This window comes from Elgaria multicarinata, chromosome 5, assembly GCF_023053635.1.
Source record: "Elgaria multicarinata webbii isolate HBS135686 ecotype San Diego chromosome 5, rElgMul1.1.pri, whole genome shotgun sequence".
In the NCBI taxonomy this organism is placed as follows: domain Eukaryota; kingdom Metazoa; phylum Chordata; class Lepidosauria; order Squamata; family Anguidae; genus Elgaria; species Elgaria multicarinata.
The window spans coordinates 124904838-124931955 of NC_086175.1; the positions used below are offsets into that span (position 1 = coordinate 124904838).

General features: G+C 45.7%; 1 protein-coding gene across 1 annotated transcript in view; it reads right to left on the reverse strand.

The window, feature by feature from the left end:
• The window catches only part of TYR (tyrosinase), a 71398-nt gene that overhangs the window by 30686 nt on the left and 13594 nt on the right, over window positions 1-27118 (reverse strand). The window lies entirely within an intron of this gene.

Below are 27118 nucleotides of genomic sequence, written 5' to 3' on the forward strand. Positions count from 1 at the left end.
ACTTACTCTTGTGTATTAAGAAATACAGCTGTGAATTGCGGTGGCGACATAAAACGGTGCATGAATGATGTTGAGTGTGACAGGAATTAGTACATGTTATATTGTGCATAGATCAGGGGTCAGCAACCAGAGAGCTTTGTAGCAAACCAGGCCCCAGAGGGATGCAGGGGTGGGTATCTCTATCTGGTGGGGAACTGGATGATCCTGTTCCACTGAGCCCTACATGGGCTGGATGGTGTCAAGTGTTGGAACCATGCTCCCTGACATCATCCAGTTGCCTGATTCCATTTTTGCCCACTGGGTAGGACATGGGATGAGGGAGTGAATCACTTAACCACAGTGTGGATTCCTCTCCCCACTAGCCTTCAAAGGCAAGGGGTGAGGGAAGGGCTTCGGAAAGGCGGAGCTCACATGAGCCCCTACTAACACACACCTTGGTGTTCCAGCATTTCACATTGATTTTAATGACCCCACTCGTTAATCTTATTCATTTTCAGCAGAAATTGATGATACCAAATTACGCCATCCACTGCAAATCTGGGGAATGGTATATACCAGAGCCAAGGTCTCAACAAATCAACTATGTTTCCCCTGCCTTTCCTCTTCAAGGATTCTCATTTGTTACCGAGGAGACAGTAACGGCCACATGATTTCAGAATTAACACCCTGGGTATTAATTAGTCAGAGTTCTTCCAGGGGTCATGGGAAAGGCCTGGTACATCATCATTTTAATGCATTCCTTTTGCTTACTTGTCTAAACATCTGTGACCCTAGGTCATCAGCTATGTCAAAGTGCTTCTCTTGAAACTGGTTCACTTTCAAAACACTGCAGGATGATCCGGACAGGCAGGTTTACTATCTGATGGCTGCAAGATCCAGCAACGATTTGAAATTTTGAATGGGCCATTCTAGCAGCCGCAACAAAAACTGATTTTTTTTTTAAAAAAAATTATCTCACCTCACTGAAATGCACATCTCCCTGCACTAGATACAGCTCACATGTTCATCTGCGAGTCATCTCAGCTGCTAGACATCAAGCATTGAGTAACAGTGTGGAGATAAACACATGCATAGGAACCTAGGAGGCTGCCTTATACCGCCTCAGACAATTGGTCCCTCTAGCCCTGTACTGTGGCCTAGTTCACATGTAACAACAACCCAGAGTATGGGTTGAGTATGGGTTTCATTGAATCGAGCTGGGTTGTTGTTATGTGCAAACCCTGGTTTAACTATGGGCTGTGTTAACTACAAACAACCCAGGAAGAGAACCCATGACTTGTTGCTGGGTTGTGAGCACTGGGTTGTTCATGGTTAGCAACCCATAGTTAAACCATAGTGCGGGCTTCTCAAGTAATGATAACCATGATTCAGCAACAACCCATACTCAACCCATACTGTGGGTTATGTGTGGTTCATTATATGTGAACCAGATACTACTGGCAGGGGCTCTCCAGGAGTTTTGGCAGGAAAGTTTTCAACCCTACCTGGAGATGCCGGGGATTGAACTCAAAACCTTCTGCATGCAAAGCAAATGCTCTACCACTGAGCCACAGCTCCTCCACTGCCATAATTCTGCCTCCCATTTTATTTATTTATTTATTTATTTATTACATTTTTATACCGCCCAATAGCCGAAGCTCTCTGGGCGGTTCCCATCAGGTTAGACAGTCCAGACTGGAATCTTCTGAATGGCCTAAGATCAAAGGTCTACCTTTTTCAGCACTCTTGTCTGCAAAAGTGGCCAATTAGAGGACCCCAGCAAGCTTACATGCACCTCACAGTGGGTTTAATCATCCTGCTGCTCTTTTCCCCAACACTTGATAATCTGCTTCCGGCTAATGGCTTCATAGGCATATTATTCTCCATGACTAATCCTTTTTAAAAGCAAAAAAGGCTGTGAAAACATATATCAAAATAATCCACATAGTGGAATGCGTTTACAGGCCTACACAAAGAACAACAACAAAAATGTGCAAGCTTTTGAGATCTCCAGTTCTCTTCTTCAGAAAGGATGCTACAAAAAAGCAAGTAGTTAGTGTGTGTGTGTGGTGGAAACCTGGACGACAATGCTGATTTTGAGGAGTTAGTGCTGTACAAAACCAGCTCTTTCTGTGCCTGGACTTCCAGTAGGGCCTGTTGCTTTTAGTGGTTACCTAGGCTCCCTCTTCCCAGACTCAGGCCACAGCTAGACCTAAGGTTTATCCTGGTTCGCCCCTGCCTGAGCACTGGATCCCCTGTGCGTCACCTAGATGAACAGGTTTGACCCCTGGACAATCCAGGGATAAACCTTAGGTCTAGCTATGGCCTCAGTTATCTGTTTGAGATTCAATGGGCTAATAGATAAGCCGCTGGCAAGATCTCAAGGTTAGCTACTTGTTGGGAGAGTAGCTGGCATGGAGTTACCTAGGCTGGCTTGCTGCCAGGCATTCCCAAAATCATTGGTGTGTGGCCAGGGTGGGGATGGGATTATGATGGGTTTGTGAACCGCCAATTTTTGTGAACCCCCCAGAGAGCTCCGGCTATTGGGCGGTATAGAAATGTAATAAATAAATAAATAAATAAATAATGATATTGATGGATCTCTGACATAATCCCAGGATGGGATCTCAGCGCAGGCCGATAAAAAAAAAAAAAGTGTCTCATCCCAGGCCATTACTGGAGTCACATTCATTGCCACATTTTGATGGGATTCCCAGTAGAGCTGTGCACAGACCCCCCAATCCGCTTCTCTTCCAGATTTGCAAATTCTGGATCAGGCCCGCTCCGCTCCACTCTGCTCCGCCTATGGTCCGCTCTGCTTAGCTGCGGAGCTCCGGATCCGAATCGGAGTTCTGCTTTTCCCCCATAGACTTGCATTGAAATAAAAAAAGCCTACAACTTTTTTCTGTTAATGTTAGAAACCTCAAAATCGGCACCATGACAGCTTATCCAAGTATCCACATTCATGCCCAGTTGGAAGCAAATCCGAGCATCCCCTGATTTTGGGGGGATTTTTGAAAATCTGACACCCCATTTTCAGAAATGGGATTTGCTCTGACATTTTTACAGATACAAACTTGGAAGTGGGCACCCTCACAGATGCCATCTAGATCCACATTCATGGCAAGTTTCAAGCAAATCCCATCATCCTCTGATTTTTGGCAGGGTTTTTCCCTTTTAACTCACCCCAATTAAAATCCCATGCTAGAACTCCGTCAATTTTCATGTTAGAAACCTCAAATTAGGCACTGTGACAGCTTATCTTCTTCTTCTTCTTCTTCTTCTTCTTCTTCTTATTATTATTATTATTATTATTATTATTATTATTATTATTTATATAGCACCATCAATATACATGGTGCTGTACAGAGTAAAATAGTAAATAGCAAGACCCTGCCCCATAGGCTTACATTCTAATAAAATCATAATAAAACAATAAGGAGGGGAAGAGAATGCAAACAGGCACAGGGTAGGGTAAACAGGTACTGGGTAGGGTAAAACTAACAGTATAAAGTCAGAACAAAATCAGGTTTTAAAAGCTTTAGGAAAAATCTTTAGGAAAAAATGTATACACATTTTTAATATATATCTATGTATACACATGCATGCCAGTCCTCAAGCAAATCCAAGCATCCCCTGATTTTTGGAGGGTTTTTCCCCTTTTAACTTGAAAAATTTATTTGGAACTTCAAAAAGTCTAAGTGAGCGCAGGAAGGACTTATCCCCTGAGTCAAAGCAAGACACACACAAACCATCCCTGTGAGGCGGGCACAGAGGAGGATAGGCAGCACTGGGAGCAAGCATGCCGGAGGCTTGTGGGGTTGAACCACAAAGCCCATCATGTAGTACAGCTCCCAGGCACCAGGCAGGCAGAGAGGCAGGCAGAGATGTATGACTATGCCATAGATCTATGGGGAAGTCAGTCCCAGCAGATACCCCACCACAACAGCACCCAGGCGGAGGCGGGAAGGCAGGCATGCCACAGATGTGCGCCTGCTCCCTTTTCTCATGATGATTAATAATAATTATAATAGTAATAGTAATAATATATTTGGGGAAATGGGACAAGTGTGTATGCTTTGCCCAAACTGGATTTGAAATGCTCAAACTTAATTTGCTTTTTGCACTTAACAAGCAGTGCACGGCAAACACACTCACACAATAACACACAGTCCAAACACACACACACAAACACACACAGAGAGAGAGAGAGAGAGGGGATAAAAATTTTTTTGGTATTTTTTGTAATTTTTTTATGTAGAAGAAAGAAGGAAGATGAAACACAGTCACAGAACAGGGGTTTAAAAGAGGGGGAAGGGGTGGGGGTGGGTGGGAAACCAAACAAACAAACACTCCAAATGGTGAATGCTCTAAAGGTGCTGCATGCATACAAATGACCCCAGCTGAAATTCCCTTTTCTACACAACTGTTAAAGATACAGGAGCCCTGTCCTCCTTTCCATATGGTCACACCAGCAACTGGTAGCACATAATTCTACTTGCACAACCGGTTGTGAAGCTGGTTGCACGGGGGTAATAGACAACCAGCAGAGTTCTGCTAGAGCTCTTGGACTTAGCGGAATGGCACCATTGGATATTGCCCTGAGTCTGCCATTCAGGTGTTAAGTCTGGAAGAGCATCATTTCTTATGGTTCTTTGCCTGAGGACAGCCCTTCAAATAGAGGATGGTCCTTTATAAAAGAGGTTGCCTTCACCCCTAGATGGGAGGAGCCCGGAATGTCAACAAGGGCAGCCAGTTGATGGTTCCAGTCCTATTCTTTCCCAAGCCTTGTAAACAACGTTCCTCTTAATACAATCTAAAACGCACTTGGACTTTTGTACCTCGGCCTCATGTTGCTAGATCAAAGAAAGCACATGATACATCCCACTGCCTGAATCTTTCATCATGTGTTCTTCTCCAAAAATGACTCTTTCAATATGTGTGGGGCGACAACCACCCAAAGGGGGAAAGGTTTCCGCAAAATGACCTTCTCATCATGTGCTTCATGCATCTCGGGACGCCAGTACCAACTGACAGCCCAAAAATGTGTATGGAGCAGGTCATTGCCTGATCCTGTGCCTGTAATAGCAGCTTGACATGCAGAAATCGGTCAAGGGTTTGCATTTATTTACAATATTTATATACCACTCCCCATTCAAGAATTTCGGAGCAGTGGACAAATCGAATAAAAGAATAAAATCAGAATAAAAACACATTAAAGGTACATTTTTAAAAGAAACGAAGTGCAAATTAAACCACGACTGGTCATTAAAGGAAGGCTTCCTGGAACGATATTTTTAGGAGGCGCTGGAAGGAATACAAAGTTGGTACATGCCTGACCTCCAGAGGCAGGGAATTCCATAGGATTGGGGGCCCCACACTGAAGGTTCTTCTCCTGGTAGACTCCAATCAGACAGTAGGTCTATGTGGAAACACCAGGAGCACGCCCTCAGTGGCAAAACAGGTTGATGAGGGATAAGGTGCTCTCAGGTATCCTGATCCCAAGTTGTTTAGGGATTTGTACACTAGTACAAGAACCTTAAACCTGGCCCTGTAACAAATAGGCAGTCAGTGCAGTTCAATCAGCGAAGGTGTTACATGCTGGAAAGGGGCAGCTCTGGACAACAGTTGAGCTGCTGCATTCTGCACTAGTTCCAGCTTCCAGAGCAGCTTCAAGGGCAGTCCACATAGAGCGCATTGCAATAATCCAATCTTGATTTTACTAATGCCTTCACCATCGTGGCCAAGTTATCCCTGTCCAGGAGAGGTCATAGCTGGCAAACCAGGCAAAGCTGGTAAAAGGCATTCTGAGCTGCTGTGGCTACTTGAGCCTCCAGCGACAGACATGAATCTAAGAGTATCATCAAACTACAAACCTGATCTTTCAGAGGGAGTGCAACCCCATCCAGAACAGGCAATGAGCCTGTCTCCCAGACTCGGGAGCCACTCCCCCACAGGGCTTCCATCTTGCCAGGATTTAGTTTCACTTTATTGGCCCTCATCCAGCCCGTTACTGAGTCTAGGTACCAGTCCAGGGCCTGCACAGCTTCACCTGATTCAGTTGTCACAGGGAGGCAGAGCTGCATGTCATCAGCATATTGATGGTGTTTAGCTCCAACTCCCCTAATGACCACTCCCAGTGGCGTCATGTAAGTGTTCAACAACAGTGAGGACAAGATGGTGCCCCGCAGCACCCCATAGCTCAATTGCCAAGGGGCCGAGAGTCACCCAATGTTTCTCTCTGAAAATGGCCCCACAGGTAGGACCGGAAGGACCCCATAGATAGGACCATAGGTAGGGTCTGAAAACGGCCACATAAGTAGGACAGGCCTGGAAGTAAACAGCATCACCTGCTAATGCCTGCACATTACAACACTGACACAACTACAGAGATGGGCTGAAAAGTTGGCAGCCCTAGATGCATCCGTTTACTCTTGGAATTTACTTTCTGTTTCAGTACAGACCTTTAAGTACGTTTAAACTGCTCTTCATTTCATGCTGGTATATAAAAAAAAACACTAGGAAAAACTAGATTCTGCAACCGCAGTGGCTATCAAAAATAAATTGGTCATCAGGACACTATCCCTCCTGCAATGGGTCTTCTCCCTGGCCTAGTGCTGCATTCCCCTCCCAAGAGAGAGAGAGAGGCTGTTTCTACACCTGCCTTTTCCCCCTGGATCATCCCTGGATCGTTCCTGTGCATCCAAATGCCACACAGGGCATCCTGGGAGCAGGCAGGGATGAGCCCTCCATTTGCCTGGGATAACCCTTAGGTGTAGAAAGAGAGAGAGAGAGAGAGAGAGAGAGAGAGAGAGAGAGAGAGAGAGAGAGAACAAAATTCTGCAACCTCTATCAAAGAAAACCTGGATTCTGCAGCCTGCATAAAAAAGCAAAGCTGGATTCTGCAATCCATATAAAATATACAAATTAAGTCAACTGATCTCACCATGCCTAATTTGTACTTCATTTTATTTCTGTTTGTCCCCTTTATTACTCCTGTTTTGCTTATTTTCCATTATGAGGAAGTGAGATGAACATTGGGCAAATGTTTAAAAGCATCTTTGTGCATCTTTCCTCTCGTTTGTTCCCAGTTTGTACCACTGAAATCTCAGAAGATTTCACATTGCCAGCATTTTCAACATTTTCAAGCCAGCATTTGCAACAATAAGGGTTAGGTGCTTGAATATAAGAACATCAGAAGAGCCCTGCTGGATCAGACCAAGGGCCCATCTAGTCCAGCACTCTGTTCACACAGTGGCCAAGCAGCCGTCAGCCAGGGATGAACAAGCAGGACATGGTGCAACAGCACCCTCCTAAAGAATGAGAACTTTAATGACAAATGAAAAGTTGGAATTCTCAGCTAGCTGCAAAGATTTGGAGGGAGAAAAGTCTCTGGCAGCCTTTTGAGATAGATTTGTGTTGAGCAATGACAGGCAGAAGGTAGGCGTCTTTTTGAACACCGAAGAGCCTCAAGCCATTGATGCTTCTAATAGCATCCAGTCAAGCAGAGCTAAGACAGCGAGCTGTACTGCTAACTATGCTGTGTGAAGGTTTGAGGGATACATGGATGGAGGCCGAGATGCTTAAAAATAGGGTTCGTTTCAGGAATCTTAAAGAAACAGTGCAGTTTTGGGACATCTCATTTAGAAACGGCAAGACCACTGTGAGTTAAAACAAATGCATAGTGAACAGGACTATCACCATCAGTCAACGTTGGCCATGATCAGCACTGGAATCAATGGTTGGCATGGCTGGGCATTTATCGTAAGGTCCCACATCCCAACATGGGCCCACTGACAACAACCACTGGAGTTGCTCCTCCTTTTCTGCATTGCAACCTGCTTGTTAAGAACAGAAGACGTGCCCTGCTGGATCAGACCAAGGGTCCATCTAGTCCAGCACTCTGTTCACACAGTGGCCAACCAGCTGTCAATTAGGGACCAGCAAACAGGACATGTTGCAACAGCACCCTTCCTCCCATGTTCCCCAGCAACTGGTGCACACAGGCTTATTGCCTCAAATACTGGAGATGGCACACAACCATCTGGGCTAGCCTTTGCCTCCAGGAATGTATCCAACCCCCTTTTGAAGCCATCCAGATTGGTGGGGATGAGGAGCGATAGCAGCTGATGACAATGGTTGTGAAAAGGTAGACTCAGTGAGAGAGGGAGCTGGTTTGAAGGTGTCTTGTCCATGGGCCTTCAAAAACCAGGCGCCAGCACTTGGCATGATGATAGCTAAACAGAATCCGCAGGTTCAGAAGCAGTAGGCCACTGAATGAAAATTGCTCTGGGGTGGGATGGGGGGTGGCAGTGGGGAAAGCTGACCAGGTCAGCCCAACTCAGTTTGCTGCCTGAGGAGAAGGACAAGGTTGCTGATCTTCTAACAAAATTATGTATCATGTCCCAAAGGTTGGCTTCTGTTACCAGGGCATGAACTGTGGCCAGGTGATTCCTATCCAGAGTTGGTAATGGACGCTCTGGACCACTGAGGTCACCTGGGCCTCCTGTGTCAAGGATGGATCCAGGAGCATCCCTAAATTATGCACCTGCTTTTTTTGGAAGAAGTGCAACCCCATCCAAAATAGGCAAACGCCCCAATTCCCAAACCTGAGAACTTCCCACCCATAGTGTCTCTGTCTTATCAGGATTCAGCTTCAGTATATTAGACCTCATCCAACCCATAATTGCATCCAGGCACTGGTTCAGAACATGCAAAGTCTCTCCTGATTCAGATGACCTGGAGAAATAGAGCTGGGACTACTGCTTTTGAATCCTTTCATAAATTATCTGGAGTTTGTGGTGAGTATTGAGGTGGCCTTGTTTGTGGACAAGACCAAATTATTAAGGGTGGTTAAAACAAAAAGGGACAGCAAAGAGCACAACAAGGATATCTCGAAACTGGGGGAATGGGCAAGAAAATGGCAAATGCAATTTAATGGAAGGATAAAGTGACATAGATTGGTGGGTGTGGGTGTGGAATCCTAACTTCACATGCTGATGAGGTCTGAGCTGACAGTAGGTGACTTAGGCCATAGCTAAGGTTTATCCCTGGATCGTCCAGGGATCAAACCTGTTCATCTAGGTTAGGGTGACCAACTGTCAGGATTTCCCCGGATTTGTCCTGGTTTTTGTTCTTTCCATGGTGTCAGGGGGCATTTTCTATAATTTTCAATAATGTCCTGGAATGACACACCTTCCTCTTTAAGGCTGCCATTAGCATGGCAGGAGGGAATGACATGCTTTCTTGAGGCACATCATTCCCCCACCCCGAGCTCCAATTGAGGTCTTAAAGGGGAAAGTGGGTCATTCCTGGACATGATAGAAAAGGCCCCAATTGGAGTGGATGGTGGTGGTGCAGAATGAAATCCTTTCTCCTCCTCCACTCCAATCGGGTTCTTTAAGGTGGCGGGGGAATAACGTACTTTCTGCAGGACTCAGAAAGCTGCTTCTCCACACACACACTAGGTGTCCTCTTTTTTGGTTTCCCAAATATGGTCGCCCTAGTACTATGACTGTTGTGGTTGTTTATTATGTTATAAAAAATAAAGAAATGGTTTTATATAAGTGTAAGTTCCTTTTTTAGTATTTAGTATATTATTATAGTAGTTGTGTGCCTTTGCTACTCATTGGTTGCTATCATTTACTTTCTGTGAACCGCCCAGAGAGCTTCAGCTGTTGGGCAGTATAAAAATGTAATAAATAAATAAATGTGACCGAGGCCACGCCCCCTTGGGGGCCGGACATGTTGAGTTGGCACCGCCTTGGGGGTGGGCATGTTGGGGTGGCCACGCCTCCTGAGGGAGGCCATTTTGTCCTCCTTTTTGGTTTCCAAAATATGGTCACCCTAATCTAGGTGATACACAGGGATCCAGTGCTCAGGCAGGGGCGAACCCTGGAAGATCCGAGGATAAACCTTAGGTCTAGCTGTGGCCTAAGAAAAGGATCTTGGGTTGTGGGATAGTGGTGGTACAAGTGGCACAGCAGACATCTCTAGGAGATTTCTGAACACTGTGTGGCACAATGGTTGCCACAGGGAGCCAGGGTTGCTGGAACACTCTTTAATGGTGGATTTCAGCTGCCTTACATTGTAATAGTAAATAATCTAGGCAAATTTCCAAGCTCTTGGCTTGGTGCTTTAGCATTCAAAAGCTGAAGCTTCAGGGAGAAATAGAATTTTTTTGGTCCATGGGAACATCACCACAATGTCAATAACCTGGCCAGCCACATCTAGGAGAGGGGCACCACGGGTTAAAGATCAAGGCAAATGAAGACTATAGAATTGGGAAGGATATCTGCCCGCCCACTCCAAATCTCCATGCAGGTTATTATTATTATTATTATTATTATTATTATTATTATTATTTATATAGCACCATCAGTGTACATGGTGCTGTACAGAGTAAAACAATAAATTAGCAAAATCCTGCCGCATAGGCTTACATTCTAATAGAATCATAATAAAACAATAAAAAGGGGAAGAGAATGCACCAAACAGGCACAGGGTAGAGCAAAACTAACAGTATAAAAGTAAGATCAAAATCAAGTTTTAAAAGCTTTAGAAAAAAGAAAAGTTTTTAGCTGAGCTTTAAAAACTGCGATTGAACTTGTAGTTCGCAAATGTTCTGGAAGAGCGTTCCAGGCGTAAGGGGCAGTGGAAGAAAATGGACGAAGCCAAGCAAGGGAAGTAGAGACCCTTGGGTAAGTAAGAAACATGGCATCAGAGGAGCGAAGAGCACGAGCGGGGCAATAGTGTGAGATGAGAGAGGAAAGATAGGAAGGAGCTAGACAGTGAAAAGCTTCGTAGGTCAACAGGAGAAGTTTATATTGGATTCTGAGGTGAATTGGAAGCCAATGAAGAGATTTCAGAAGTGGAGTAACATGGTCAGAGTGACGAGCTAAGAAGATGATCGTAGCAGCAGAGTGGTGAACAGAAACCAACAAACTGATGTGAGAAGAAGGAAGGCCAGTGAGAAGAAGATTGCAGTAGTCCAACTGAGAAATAACCAATGCATGAACAAGAGTCTTGGCAGAAGAGACAGACAAAAATGATCGAATCCTGGCAATATTATATAGGGAAAAAAGACAGGATTTAGCTACTGCCTCAATATGAGGAATAAAGGAGAGCGAGGAGTCAAATATAAAGCCAAGACTACGAGCTTCCTTGACTGGTGAGCCCAAAGCAAGGATAGCATCAATGTGTATCTTCTTTTCTCATGTTTCCAAGGTGGCAGCTCAGGCATTGCCTCTTGGTACTTCCTGTATCATCCAAAGTCATCCTGTGTCAAGCCAGTTTTCCAAGTTTTTGAGAAAGTAATTTGCTTTTCTGAGTCCAATTCCAAGCCTTGGGGGAGTTCACACCATCACTCTTTATACTCCAGCAGTGATCATGGAATCAGATATCACAAGCTGAACATGAACCACCCATGTGATTTGGCAATTTTAGGCTGCATTAAATGAAATATAGTGTCTAGATCACACAAGAATAGTTCTGCTTTGTTCTGCATTGGTAAAGCCAGCACAGGGTTCATCAAGAATAAGTAATTCCAGATCTCTCTCTCTCTCTCTCTCTCATTACTACTTCAGTAGAACCACTGAGTGATTCTATTATATTCAGCAGTATATAAATGTTACAAATAAATAAAATGAATTACAAATAAATAAACAAGTAGATCATGGGAATGCTGCGGACATAATATAACTTGATTTCAACAAGGCATTTGACAATTTTTCCCATGTTACCCTAAATAAACAAATACAATCTGAACCAAAACAAAAACCCAACAATAACAGAAACCAAATAGCTTTATAGGATGGAACTGAGGCCTCAGCTAGACCTAAGGTTTATTCCAGGATCGTCCTGGGGTCATCCCTGCCTGCTCCCGGGATATCCTGTGTGTCATTTACATGAACAGGTATGACCCTGGGATGATCCCGGGATAAACCTTAGGTCTAGCTAAAGCCTGAGTGGTAATTAACTCTTGAATGACAATGGAAACAAAGGGGGTTACCTGAGTTTGGAAGGCCAGCAAAGACAAGGCTGTATGACTTTCCCCAGGAGGGGAGTTCCAGAGCATTGGGGCTGCTACAGTAAAGGTCCTGTTTCTGATGGAGGCAAATCTAGCCTCCCCATGAGAATCTGGAGGGGGGACTTAGCAGAAAACCTAAAAGCTGGGGTGGGAGCTGCTCATACAAGAGATGGTGATGATAAAGTTGTTGTTGATGATGATTTATTACATTTATATACTGCTGCAAAGCCGAACCTCTCTGGGTGGTTTACAAAGAGATGCTCTCCAAGATAATATTATTTAACTTGTTAGAGAAAAGGTATTTTGGGAGCAAGCAATTTGGAGCAGAGAAACATGGGTGGGTGGGTTTGATGATCATTTTCCTGCCTGCTACAATTTTGCTAGAACCCCTCCCCCAGAGGCCTCCTCCCAGGATTCTGGGTAAATACCCTTACATAAATGTATCGGAAACTCCCAAAAACGGAAGGCAGGGGATTGTTAAGTGCGCCGTCCTCCCTGCCACTTTTTCTCCCCTACATCTTCACATCCTTCCAGAGTTGCTTTTTCCTAACCAAAACAGCCCTCTGGGTTTTTTTGTTACACCCATTTGTGCACAACATTTTGTTCAGCTCTCAGATGCAAATCGGAACCTAAGGGAGAAATGTTGGAAGTCGGGCACAGCTCGCAACAGCAACCTCATAAATAAAGAGACCTAAAATAAAGGGTCCCCCCGCCACACACACACACAAACACGAGGCTCCATTAAGGCATTTACAAATTGCCCAGAAGCAACTGCTGCTGGAAAACTGTGTGCAATAAATATGCATGCCTGGTGCTCTCCTGGAGACACTGCCCGGCCCCTGTCATTGCCACCCACCGCTACTATCAAAGCAGAAATAGGTGCAATTAAACTCTGTGAGCAGCAATATTTTGGCTTTAAAAATTGTACTTTTTAACAGATCTCCACAAACACACAACACATCAATGTACTCTCTCTTTCTCTTCCTTTCTCTCTCGAAAGCATCCGACCCAGCAAATGCAGAGCACTCCACTTCCCTGAATCAGTGCAGGAAAGCAGGAAAGAGCACTTATATAGCTGAATAGCTGAAGGCACAATGCCGAGACTGTAATATTTGTTGCGGCAAGCTTGATTAAAAAGAAGAAGAAGAAGCAGAAGCAGACAGGAGTGTGTAACAAAGAAAGAGTTTTGCTTAGCACTGCACAACTCTAAAAATGCTGCCTAAAATGTTTGCTGCTGTTGGGTTGGGTTTGCTACAATGTCGTTGTTAATGCAGCACCATCAGTGCTTTACAGAAAAACAAATCTCTGCCCCCAAGGAGCTTAAAGTCTTAAGTCTGGCAGTGGGGAGTGAATAAGGGTTAGGGTTAAGGAAGGGAAACAAGGGGCCTTGCTAGACGAGGCGTTAGCGCGCTGTGAGGCCCGGTTTCCCCGCACAGGGGAATCCGGGCCCAGGCCGCGCTGAGACCTCCCGTAATGCACCATAAGCAAATTCGCTTATGGCGCGCCTCAGGCCGGGGCTGCGGAACGTCTAGTGAGGTCCGTGGCTTTTTGCGGCTACTCACTTACTCACGAGTAGCTGGGAAAAGCCACGGACTGGGCACATCAAGCACTGTGCCCATCAGCCTGGGGGGGGAAGAGAGGGGCAGGGGGGGCGGACCCGGCAGGAGGGGGGGAGCAGGCATCGGGGATGGCAAGGGGGGAGGGCGGGTGAGAGAGAGAGCGGTGGGCGCCGCTGCCCAGGCAAGCAGACAAGCACCACCGCCATGGCAAGGCCTGGCATGGGGGGGCGGCATTGCCCAGGCAAGCGCCGGGCGCCGCCACCCAAACAAGCAGTCAAGCAATGCCGCCAGGGCAAGGCCAGGGACGGGGGGGGGGGCTTCGTTTTTTAAAAAAACCGACTTACCTGGTCCGGAGTCTTCGGGCCGCACATGGCCCCTTTAAACTTAAAAAAAAATGGCGGACGCTGCAGGGATCCCGACGTCCCTGCGCGTCCCGCGTCTGGAAGCCGGGGCGGCGCGCGCTAACGTCAGCATGCTGTCGCCCCGCCTCCAGGCCGGCTAACAAGGCCCAAGGTGGATGAATTTGACCTAATGCAGATACATCTGCTCTGACCTAGGGCTCATCTACACCAAGCAGGATATTCCACCATGGAATTGGTATATAAAAGACAGGAGCCACACAACTGCTTTCTGGCAGTATTGGAATGCACTGACAACTGTTGAGGCCCATTGACACATGCCATATACTGCCTTCATACCACTGTCAGAGGGTTATATCCTGCTTGGTGTGGATGTGTCATGAGCCCCAACAGTTGTCAGGGCACTTCAGTACCACTATAAAGCAGTCGTGTAGATCCTGCCTTTTATATACTGCTTTCATAATGGAATATCCTGCTTGGTGTAGATGAGCCCTTAGTTATGGTCTGGGGTAGGGATGGGCAAACTCCCCCATGTGCTGTTCATGCTCTGCTCACCAGATTCCCATCAGTTGCTCAAACCCAGTGGGCATGTGGGGCAAGCCACCTGATGGTTCACAGGCACCCAGCAAGAGCTTACACTTTTTTTTCTCTCTTTTTTTTCAAATCCACGAGCCGTGTTTTAGAATCAAACCACAGGTGGGAATGTTTACAAAAATCATGATTTGCATAAATTCATAGCTGTGAATTGCAGGTGCAGAGGACTATTTTGACTTCTTTTTTGCACAAGTTGTGCTATTTATGGCTGTGAAATTGCGCAAGTCGTGATTTATATTGCTATGCCTATCCGCGATTCTGCTCAAATGTGGATTTGCAAGAAAAATGGTGGGAAATCACAGGCTCGCCAGACCCCGCATGTACTGAGTTGAGCCAGCTGAGATGGCGAAAACCCATTCAGTTCCACCCCTAAACTGGATTTCTTTGACATCCCTAGTCAGGGGTTAGGGCTAAAGGGCTACATTAAAGGCTTTGCAGGAAAGGGTGTGCGAATCAGCAAATCTTGAGGTTGCTGGAGTTCTCCAAATTTCATCTCAAAACCTCATTCTGACTCAAGTCAATATCCTCACCACCACCACCATGAAAACATGCTTCCTCTCCATATGGCAGATTCATAGGCCCACTTCAGAAGTTAGAGGCAGCAGTGGTTTCCACGAGAATGTTCTATGGTTGCATCCTCTCTCCTACCACCTTTCCTCTCCCTTTGCACATGAGAAAAGGAAGTTTAAAGCTTCTGTTTGCAGTCTGAATAAACCAGAATGAGTCAGAGAAAGTGGGGCTAAAAGCATAATTTTAACTTGATTTGTTATCGCAAACTGTGGTTTGTTCAAACCACTGTTTCCCATATTCAGACGGAATGGGAAACAACAGTTTGCCCCAAACCTAAGGGAAGTATTAATGGTCTTTCTCTCTTGCAGAGGAGTTGTGGAGGAGAAGGGGGAATGTATCAATTTGAGGCTCACCCTTGTATGTTCTTGCAACAGGAAACCGTAGGCATGTCTAGATGGGGCAATATCCTGGAGATCATCCCACATGACGCAGAGGGGATCCCAGGGGCAGGGATGGATGATCTCTCCATTTCCCCGGGATTATCAGGACTGCCCACATTGCAGGATGTGTGACCAGCAATCCTGGTTTCATCATGAGTAACCATGAGGAGCAGGGAACTGGGCATGGGACACGGGAGAGCAGGAGGTATTTTTAAACACGCACACACACACACACATACCTTTTGCGATGGAGCGCTCCTACGGTCTTTTTTTATTTAAAACAAAAAACAAAATGGTGGGCGTGACGTCCTCTTCCTCCCACGACATCATGCACCACATGTAAACTGAGGGGTTGGATCTCATGATCATCATATCGCAAGATCATCCCCCTCCACCCCCCTTGTCTAGCCGTGCCCCCTGTTTTCCTGTTATGTCTGTCTTTGGAAGGGACCAAAGGTCATTTTCCTCTCCTGAGAAGAAGCACCATCTAATAACCAAGGAGCCAAGGAGGGCTTTCTCTGCTGTGGCACCCCGGCTGTGGAATGAGCTCCTCAGAGAGGTCCGTCTGGCACCTGCACTGTACTCTTTTCGTCGCCAGCTGAAGACCTTTTCATTCTCTCAGTATTTTAACACTTAATTTTAACTTACATTTAAATTTTACTGTTCTAACTCTGTATTTTAATCTTACGTCAATTTTGCTGTGTGGTTTTATCCTGGTTGTGCTTTTGATACTGTATTTTGCATTTGTGTTTTTAACCTGTTGGTTGTTTTATGATGGTTTTAATTTTTGTGAACTGCCCAGAGAGCTTCGGCTATTGGGCAGTATAAAAATGTAATGAATGAATAAATAAATAAATAAATAACCAACCAAACCTCCACAGCTCAACCTAGGGCATGGGCTCTCTCACAGAGTTAGGTTTCTTGCTTTTATTTTTGTTTGGTGCATCCCAGGCATGGTGGATGCCGGGATGTGTTCAAGCATAGTCTGTACTCTTGTGTTTCTCTCTCTCTCTTTCTCTTCAAATTAAAACAACCTAGAGACTAGTTCACATTCCTAGGAGGAAGGAACCATGGCTCTGTGGGAAATTCAAAAAGAACAGTAATGGGAACAGTGGAGAAGGGACATAGTGAAACATCAATGGCAGAGATTGGTGCACATCCCAGATAAATAAATGAGGACATCCTGAACTTATTCACATCAATGGAACGTGAGTTCCATTATGACTCGCCAAGCCTGCTGAATGCATCCTGTGGAGTTTTGTAGACTTTAATGGGACACTGCAGGAGTTCCTGGTGGCAGCTTTTAAGTAGAATCTTTTGTCAGCATAGAATGCAGAATTTGGCCCTTTCGTAAAAACGTCTTAAAAATCCAGTCTTCTATAATAACCTTCCCAGATATCTGTGCATATAAGCCTGTCTGTTCGCCTTATACTTTGTGAACCATTTCAATGCTGTAATCAAGAAAGCTACAGAAATAAAGCCCCAAAAGATGGAAAAGCACAAATTGCGTTTCGGGGGTTTGTGGACTTGGGCCTAGAAGTGGGTGAATCTGTCAGTTTCACTTTCTTCTGCATTTGAATGTTTAAATCTCAAGTTCTTTCTTTTTCAAATATGAAGAACTTTCCAAATGGGGGTCAATACTTATCAAAAACGGCCATCGGGGATTGGGGGAGCAGGGTTGGGGCTTTAAAAAAACAAACACTTTTTTTTTTTTGCTGGAGCGCCACATGTGAACCCAGGGGGAGGATTTTACAATCAGCATATTGTGAGATCCCCCCTCCCTCCCCTGGTCTAGACATGCCCCTTGTTGCATGCCTGAAAAACGCCTGAGCTCTAGCAGCCAAGAAAGAGCAGCAGAAGTTAAAGCAAGCTAAAATAATAATAATAAAAAATAAAAACGTGACTGAGACTTCTGAAGGAAGAGGAGGCACAGGCCTGCGGTAAGGATGCAGATGAAGCAGTCAACAAATGAGGTCCAAAGGGATGGAGAGAGGAAAAAAGCAAGGGCCGAAGGAAAGAAAGTTGGGCGAAAGAACTGTGGGGAAGGGAAAATAGAGATGAAACCCCAACTCATTTGCAGGCAGCTGCTTATTATAGTTACATTTCCATATGTACCCATATATTTCCAATATTCGGCAGGCATCTCAGTAGCTGAACATAAAATAGAAGAACAGCCATCCTTCTGTTTGCAAAACAGAAAGCCGTAGTGGCATTTACACCTTTCTGTTTGCATTGCGGTTAAAGTTGGGTTTCAGTCTCAGGAAGATAAATCTCTTAAGAGGATCAGAAAATGGCAACTTAGGGGGTAATGGAAAGCTGGCACGAAAATGTGTCTTTTTCTCTGCTAAAACAGAGTTTTAAATACAATTATTGCTTTGCCACAGTCTAAATCCCTGACTCCAAGGCACTGGGTCAGATCTGTTTTCCATTATCCTCTGCACACATTGATGACATAAGCCCAGTTATTTATGTGCAAACATAGCCAGATGTATAAGTGGGTTTTCCTTATGGTGCAGTCGCCTCTGCTCATTGTGTTTACTTGGCAATCATTTCACCCCACTGTTTCCCCCACAATCTGGAAAGCTTTAGGTTTTGAAGGATCTCTAGAAAGTGGTAAGTCGCAGGAGAGTGCATTTGCAAAACAAACCAGATTAAAAGGGAGACTGGAAAGAGAGATGGTTAAATTTTCACACACACACACAAACACACATGAATAGGAGAATCTTGCCTGTGATGTAAGGAAGGGATGTGGCACCTATGCATGTACATCATCCGTATGATACCCAGAGAGCAAATAGTGATTTGGGGGGATTTTGATTGGGGAAAATGGAATGGTTCTGAGCTGAATTTCCTTTCCCCGCTGCTAGTGTTAAAACTCCTTAAAAAAACAAAAATAAAAATAAAACCGGGCAGGCTATACACCATGCTTCCTCATCACATCTAGGGCCTTGCTAGACCTGGTGGAAAATCCGGGGGAGAGGAGGGGAGACCTCGCGTTATGAATAACACGAGATCTCGCCCTTATTCACATGGGAGCCACGATGAGCTCTGGAGGAGAGCTATCGCGGCCACCTTTTTTTTAATTTTTAAAGCGGCAGCAGCAGCAGCGCAGGAGCCAGGAAAGGTAAGTAGGGGTTGTTGTTTTTGTTTTAATTCTTCTTCCCCCCCCCCCGTCCATGATCTCCAACCCCGGCCCCGTTCTTCTTTCCCCCCATCCGCGATCTCCACCCCCGGCCCCGTTCTCCTACCCCCGCCTGCGATGTCCGATCCCCCGCCCGATGTCCCCCACCCGCAGTTCCCCTCTGATGTCCCCTGGGCCGCGATTCCCCCCCAATCTCCCCGGCCTCCATTTCCCGCCCCCCCATGTCCCCACCGTAGCCCTGATCGCCGCAGCGCTCCTGTGCAGCGCTGCAGCCCGTCCACCGCTTTTCCCGGCTACTCAGGAGTAAATCCAGTAGCCAAGAAAACCAGCGGACCTGGCTACATGTCTGTTGTCTTGGGCTCAGCCCGAGACTGCAGGAAAAACTGGGCCTGAAGTGGTGCCGGTTGCCCCGGGTCCAGGCAGGGTTCACCCCTGCCTGAGCCCGGGATACCCTGTGCATCATCTGGACGCACAGGGGTGAGCTCGGGGCTAGCACCGGGCTAAAGCCCCATCTAAGAAGGCCCCTAGTTTCACCCTAGGAACATAGGAGGCTGCCTTATACCGAGTCAGACCCTGGCCTAGTATTGTCAACACTGACTGGCAGCAACTCTCCAGGGTTTCAGGCAGGATTCTTTCCTAGCCCTACCTGGAGAAGCCAGGGATTGAACCAGGGACCATCTGCATGCAAAGCCTGTGGTCTACCACACTGAGCTGCAGTCCCTATGTCACAGTGGGTCTGTTCAGAGACAACATGCTAAGCCATAGTTAGCCCACTAACCCTTTTGCAGCAAATGGTTAGTGTGCGTGTTTAAACCGTGGCTATGTAGCTGCCATAGCTAGGAATGGTTCACACGACACACTAAGTCACAGTTCACATGACACGCTAAGCCATAATGTTTAGCTCAAAATGCTTAACCACTATGCCTCAGCATCTGATCTGAACAGGGTCAGAGTTTAAACAAAATCAGATAAAGGTTATGTTGTAACTTGCACCAAACCCACAGGAAAATGATGATGAATAAAGGCAAAATCCAGTCCAGGTGAACCACATTTTAACCACATTGATTTCAGTGTGTGGGAGAGCAACATTTCAAATTCCCACTGAAGTAAATGAGATCAATAGTGTTCTTCCTTTCACACAAAACTCTAAATCAGAGCACACATCACCCATCAATCATGTTCAAAGGCACAACCCACTTTGCAGTTATCATTGTTATTCTGCATGGATCGGTGGACAAAGAGATTCTAACCCTTAGGAAGTGTGTATCAAGGGCATTTTATAGGCCTTATTTGCCCTTATCCTCCATTCAATAATAGGCATGTGGATATGAAATCCTTTGGATTTTCCCAGTAGTTTGGCATTTTAGCATCCTAGCCTTTTAGCTCTTCTGCTTAAAATCTGTATTTTAAATCTCTGCATTGCTGCTTGGTTTTATTCTGGTTGTACTTTTATATCGTGGATTTAAGTAGGGGTCTGCTCTGCTCCATTACAGATCCCTGGATCTGAAGCTGAGCGGGCCGATCCAGACCTCCAAAGCCCAGTACCGGAGTGGATCGGGGGAGGTCCGGATCGGCCCAAAGCGGTTCAGACCACTCCAAAGCTCCGGAGCCAGGTAAGTGGGGAGGGGAGCTTCCCTGGCTTCCCTGTCTGCTGCTGCCACGGTCCATGCAGCGACTGCTGGGGAGCCAGGTAAGTGGAGAGGGGGGAGGGGGGCTTACCTGCCTCCATCATGGTCTGGGCGGCAGCTTCAACTGACGCCCAGGCCTAAGGCCAGAAACAGGCCGCAGCCTGTTTCCAGTCTCAGGACTGGGTGTCAGTTGTTCTTTCAGTCTCTCCTCATAGGGCTTTGTTTCCAGACCCCTGATCATCCTCATGGCCCTCCTCAGAACCCCCTACAGCTTGTCCGGATCCTTTTTGAAGTGTAATGCCCAGAACAGGACACAATACTCAAGATAAGGCCTAAACAGTGCTGAATAGAGGGGAACCAGTATGCCACATGATTTGGAAGCTGTACTTCTATTGATGCAGCCCAAAATAGCATTTGCTTTTTTTGCTGCCACATCACACGGTTGGCTCATATTCCGCTTGTGATGATCTACAACAATTCCAGCAATTCCCTAATGAAATGTGCTGCCCACGTGTATGCTTGTGTGCGGATAGCCTCTTGAAATTCTCCACCCTATTTGTGCGCAGAGAAATTAGGCAAACAATTTCAGCCAGTGCTCAAGCGTGGGTCTGCGCTCATGCCCTGGGTAACTCATTGGGTCCAGGGGAGCAGATGCAGGGGGATCTGTGGGACTCATGGACTCAGTCAGGTGCTCACAACATCCCTTTTTACCACACATCTCTCCATTGGTCTGCAGCCTCCCAGGCTGCTTCTGCTTCTTGATACGAAAAAGCCCTCTGAGAGGAATTACCTCATGAGATCCTCCCCTGGGCTTTAATTGAAGTGAGAGAAGCAGAGAAGGCTACAGGCTGCTGGAGTGATGGTCATACAATGAAAGACAAGGCACCCACTCACTCTCCTCAGCCACCTCATAAGTAAGATAAGCACAAGAACCACAGACACACACAACCCATGGAGAATTTCACCAAAAACATTTCTTTCCTTTGAATTTCTTTTTGGAAGCACCTTCTTTTCTATCAAATTAGATGGGAATAATAATAATAATAATAATAATAATAATAATAATAATGATGATGTGGAAGAATCATAGAATCATAGAATAGCAGAGTTGGAAAGGGCCTACAAGGCCATCGAGTCCAACCCCCTGCTCATTGCAGGAATCCACCCTAAAGCATCCCTGACAGGTGGTTGTCCAGCTGCCTCTTGAAGGCCTCTAGTGTGGGAGAGCCCACAACCTCCCTAGATAACTGATTTCATTGTCGTACTGCTCTAACAGTCAGGAAGTTTTTCCTGATGTCCAACTGGAATCTGGTTTCCTTTAACTTGAGCCCGTTATTCCGTGTCCTACATTTTTGGTAGGGCTGTGGTCCGCTTCGCTTTGGAGCATAGAAGCAATAGCGAGGCGGCCTGATTCACCTCCGACAAAGGTGGAGACGAAGTGGGTCGGCGGGGCTGTGGATCGAGGCGAAGAGGATCGAGACCAAGCGGATCCTTTGCCTCGATCCAGAGCTCCAAAAAAAAGGTAAGTGGGGGCTTACCTGGCACTGACGCAGTCCATGTGGCAACGGCGGCAGAGCCAGGTAAGGGGGCGGGGGGAAGGGTCTTACCTGAGTCTGTCGCGTTCCGGCAGCGGCTTCACCTGAACCCGAGGACTCAAACCGGAAGACCAGGCCGCAACCATGGCCTGCCCTTCCACTTTGAGCCTCGGCCTCAGGTGAAGCCACTGCCAGAATGTGATAGACGCAGGTAAGGGGAGAGGAGGGAGGGAGGGCCTTACCTGGCACTGCCGCCGCCACTGCCGTCCGTGTGGAGATGGCGGTGGAGCCAGGTAAGGGGGCAGGGGTGAAGGGTTTTACCTGAGTCCGTCGCATTTTGGCAGCGGCTTCAACTGAGCCCGAGGACTCAAACCAGAAGACCAGGCTGCGCAGCCTGGTCTTCCGCTTTGAGTCCTCGGGCTCAGTTGAAGCAGCTGCCGGACTGCGAAGGATGCAGGTAAGGGGGTAGGAGGGAGGGGGCCTTACCTACCGCTGCCGAGCTCCGATTCAGATCTGGAACTCCACAGTGGAGCGGACCATAGGTGGATCGATGCGGAGCAGACCCGGACTGGAATTTGCGGATTGGGTGCGGATCGGATTGGGGGGGTGGGGGTTCATGCACAGCCCTAATTTTCTGCACTGCACTAGTTTGAAATGTATCAGGATTTCGTATTTTCTATTAAACAAACTTCAGATTCTCTTTCTGAAAGATGTCCTTGACGATTATGTGGTTTCACCCTTCCTGCTCTAGATCCATCTGACAGGAAGTTCCTCTTAACTAAGGCGCTTCCTATTGGAACTTCCTGTTGGAACTTCTTCCTCTGCCAACATTACCCATGGGCATGGAGGTGCTCTTGAAAGTATTTAACTTTGCCTGGATTGCACCTTAAGCAAGTAAATTAAACAAGTAAATAAAAAGCAGAATGAAAGCCAAAACTGCCAATTTCATAATCTATGAAGGTAGGAGCAAACTCATTATATTTTTTTATCTACAACACAGCCTACAATTTCTCATGGGAGATGAATAGTAAACATAAATTGTGTAGCCGTATAACAGAGTGTGAGAGCCCCAGAAAGTTAGATTTACTACTGACTGCATTTTTAAAAAGAAAAGGAAATGAAAAAAGCTTCAAATTATGGGACATAAATGGAAAATGAAGGGTATTAATGGCAGTACTCCAATTAAGTTTAATGGGATGGGATTGCACTGTAAGCCAATATTTTAAGGTGTTCAGATGTCACATTGGGAAAGATGTTCAGCATGGTCCATAGTTTAGTAAGCAAAGCAAATCATCCTGAAGTAGATCGCACAATAAATATGCAGTTTCGGGTTGTTGTAAATCAGTCTTCCTCAACCAGGTGCTCTCCGGATGTGTTGGACTGCAACTCCCATTGTTCCCAGACAAGATGGCCATTGGCCATGGTGGCTGGGAATGATGGGAGTTGCAATCCAAAGCATTTGGAGGGTACCAGTTGGGAAAGGCTGTTGTAGATTAGGGTGACCATATGAAAAGGAGAACAGGGCTCCTGTATCTTTAACAGTTGTATTGAAAAAGGAATTTCAGCAGGTGCCATTTGTATATATGAGGAACCTGGTGAAATTTCCTCTTCATCACACCAGTTAAAGCTGCAGGTGCCCTGCCCTCTTTTAAATCTGTTCACTCTAGTATAGCACCTGCAGCTTTAATTGGTGTGATGAAGAGGAAATTTCACCAAGTTCTTCATACATACAAATGGCACCTGCTGAAATTCCCTTTTCAATACAACTGTTAAAGATACAGGAGCCCTGTCCTCCTTTTCGCATGGTCACACTAATCTACAACAGCCTTTCCCAACCTGGTACCCTCCAAATGCTTTGGATTGCAACTCCCATCATTCCCACCCTGTTGTAGATCATGCAATAAATATGTGGTTTTCAGTAGTCAACACAGATACAGAAAACATGAAGAAGGACCATTTCTCTTGGGACCGATGAAGCCAAATGCAGTGCACCAGCCATGGAGTGATCTACCAGGTATCTGATAGAATTTGGAGAACTTCACCAAACCCACGTTTGGCTTGTACACCCATCTCTGGTTGGGTATCTAACCCATGGTAGGCTGACATACCTGTGCACCTCAAGAACGGCAGTGAATGGGCTCCTCATGAGTAAAGGGCTCCTCATGTGTAGGGCCCTCCTCATGAGGAGGACTTCTTATGCAGGGTCCTGGGTGAAGTTCTGGAAGCTCCAGCATTGAAGCTTTCTACAGCATTGAAGCTAAATTGAAGCATTGAAGCTTTCTACAGCATTGAAGCTTTCTACAGCATTGAAGCTAAATTGAAGCTTTCAATTTAGGCCTTTGAGCTGCTAGAACAACACCTTACCAGAGCATCTAGTGCCTTGGAACTGCACATCTGTTTGTGAATAATAGTTCATGCTGCTGACCATTGGACTCCTGCCAGACTCTTTTCTTTGGACTGTGTATGTGCTTTGGCCATGCTGCAGACCCATCACTAGGAAATCTTCTTGTGACTTGCTATTGCCTGACCCAGTCATAGCTGGACACTATAGTGCTAATGTAGGGTGACCATATGAAAAGGAGGACAGGGCTCCTGTATCATTAACAGTTGTATTGAAAAGGAAATCTCAGCAGGTGTCATTTGTATATATGGAGAAACCTGGTGAAATTTCCTCTTCATCACAACGGTTAAAGCTGCAGGAGCTATACTAGAGTGACCAGATTTAAAAGAGGGCAGGGCTCCTGCGACTTTACCTGTTGTGATGGAGAGGGAATTTCATCAGGTTCTCCATATATACAAATGATACCTGTTGAAATTCCCTTTTCCATGCAACTGTGAAAGATACAGGAGCCCTGTCCTCCTTTTCATATGGTCACCCTATTAGGCTAATGGCTTTGGTGGCAGCTTCACTACTGGGATGGGATATAGCAGCATCAAGGTATGTGCCTATCAGGATCAGAAGGGGGCTTTAAGTTTATGTTTCTCAAACAGTGACCCCCCTCCCCCAATATACACACAATCTACCCCAAGCCACACACCAAATCAATTTTGAAATTATGGGTGGGGGGAGTTTCAGAAGGCATGAATATCTGTTAAAAGTAATTATGGGTGGGGAAGAGTAAAAAAACAGAGGCTAGCAATGTGCCTGCCTAAATTAGATGTTGCATCCCTGCCTTGGAACATGTTGAGACATTTACACATGCAATGTTTGATTGCAATCTTTTGCCGTGTGTGCAGCTACAGTATGATGTTTCTATTCATGCAGGATGAAGCATGACATTAGTTATTTGGGCAATTACACTGCATGAAATCAGGTTGACAGCCTTTCCTGTACAATTAATTATTAAGACACATTGGGAAGGACCCAGCGATACATGCATGGAAGAAGTTCTGGCAACGGCACTGTTCTTTGAAGTGTTGCGCAAGTGCTAATGGAAGGGTTCACACAACACACTATAAGCACGTATCTTGAGACAGTGGCCTGCTTTGGATGTTCATATCCTGGCTTAATAAACTTCCTGACCATAAAATCTGTACAACGGTGGAACGGTCTACCTACTGAGGTTGTGGGTTCTCCATCTCTGGCGGTTTTTAAGAAAAGGCTGGACAGCCACCTCTCATGGATGGTTTAATTAGTTTTCTTGCACATTGCAGAGGGTTGAACTAGATGATCCTTGTGGTCCTTTCCCACTCCACAGTTCTATGATTTGGATGAGCCTTTTGCCCACAGCCCCTTTGTGGAATGCTGCCATTAAACCAGGAAGTCTCTAATTAACCATGTTTTCCCATTTTGTCAATGAGTAGTTGACAAACTGCACTCCTGCAGCATCTGTTCTGCTAGCAGGACCCACTGCTAGCACAACAGGACATTTTGCTTCCTAAAGCAACCCTGGAAAAGAAGAAGAAGAAGAAACACCTGTTTCTCTAATGGGATAGGTCAGCAGAGTTCTCTTCAGCAAGATCCTGCCTTGTTTCAGAAGTGAGCATTTCCACTCTTTTCCATTTGTTTTAGCATCCTCTAGCTTCCCATTGCACCAGCAGTAGGTCGTGCTAGCACAGGCAGGCAGCACTGGATACTGCCCTATGGTTACCAGGTTCAGACTGAGCCAAAATTTTAAACCATCTTCAAATCATGGTTTAAGGTCCTGGCTTGTTCCAATGCTAGCAAATGAACTAATGATAATTTCCTGGTCCAGATGAAATGAGAAACAGTGGTCAATTAGAGACTTCCTGGCTTATCCTAGCTTGCTGCACAGGGAGGAGGCTGACCCTGTTCAGATGACACACTAAGGCATAGTGGTTAAGCATTTTGAGCTAAATATTATGGCTTAGCATGTCATGTGAATCACAACATAGCATGTTGTGTGAACCATTCCTAACCACTGGGGCTACATAACCACGATTTATTTAAACATGGTCATCATTAACTGTTTGCTGCAAAAGGGTTAGCCAACCATGGCTTAGTGTGTTGTCTGAACAGGCCCGCCGAGTACACAGGCAAAACAATTTTTTGTATCTTAGCTTCTTAAGCCAAGGTACGACCATCCGAATGCAGTCATTGTCCAAGACCTTGTACAAGAAATTGCACAACGACTTATGGTATCAGAAGTACACCACTGGATTTTCAGTGCTCTTTTCTCATGCAAGGATCTTGCATCAAGACATCATCACCACCATCATCATCATCTTCATCTTCATCATTTCTTACCCGCCTCTCCCTTTGGATCAAGGCAGGGAACATTAGTACAGGAATCAACACATCTTAAAAAAACTCTTGCTTTTGCATTGTCTGGGTAGGCCTGCCGGAAAAGGCTAGTCTTCAAAGCTGCCTTAAAATCACACAGAGAGTTAATTTTACGAATCTCCTCCAGCAAGCCATTCCACAATCTGGGGGCGACAGAAGAAAAGGTCCTCTGGGAAACTGATGTCAGCCTAGTTTTGGCTGACTGAAGTAAGTTCTCCACAGAGGACCTGAGTGTGTGGGGCAGACTGAATGGGAGAAGGCGATCTCCCTTACATGGACATGGAGTGGGGGGGGGAGCCCTTCTATGATCAATAGGACAATCCTAGATCCAAACCTTTTTCAAATTAGGGAACTTTTCTTTGTGGGGTGAAATAACATGAATATTTATTTATTTATTAAATTTATATACCGCCCTAAAGCCGAAGCTCTCTGGGTGGTTTACAAAAGTTAAAAACAGTGAACATTTTAAAAAATATACAAAATTTAAAACCAACAAAATATAAAAACAACAGTATAAAACAGCAGTATCCATTAAACAACAACAGTTCTGGAGTCCATTAAAAAACAAACAAACTTAGCATACGTTATTATATGCTGTTA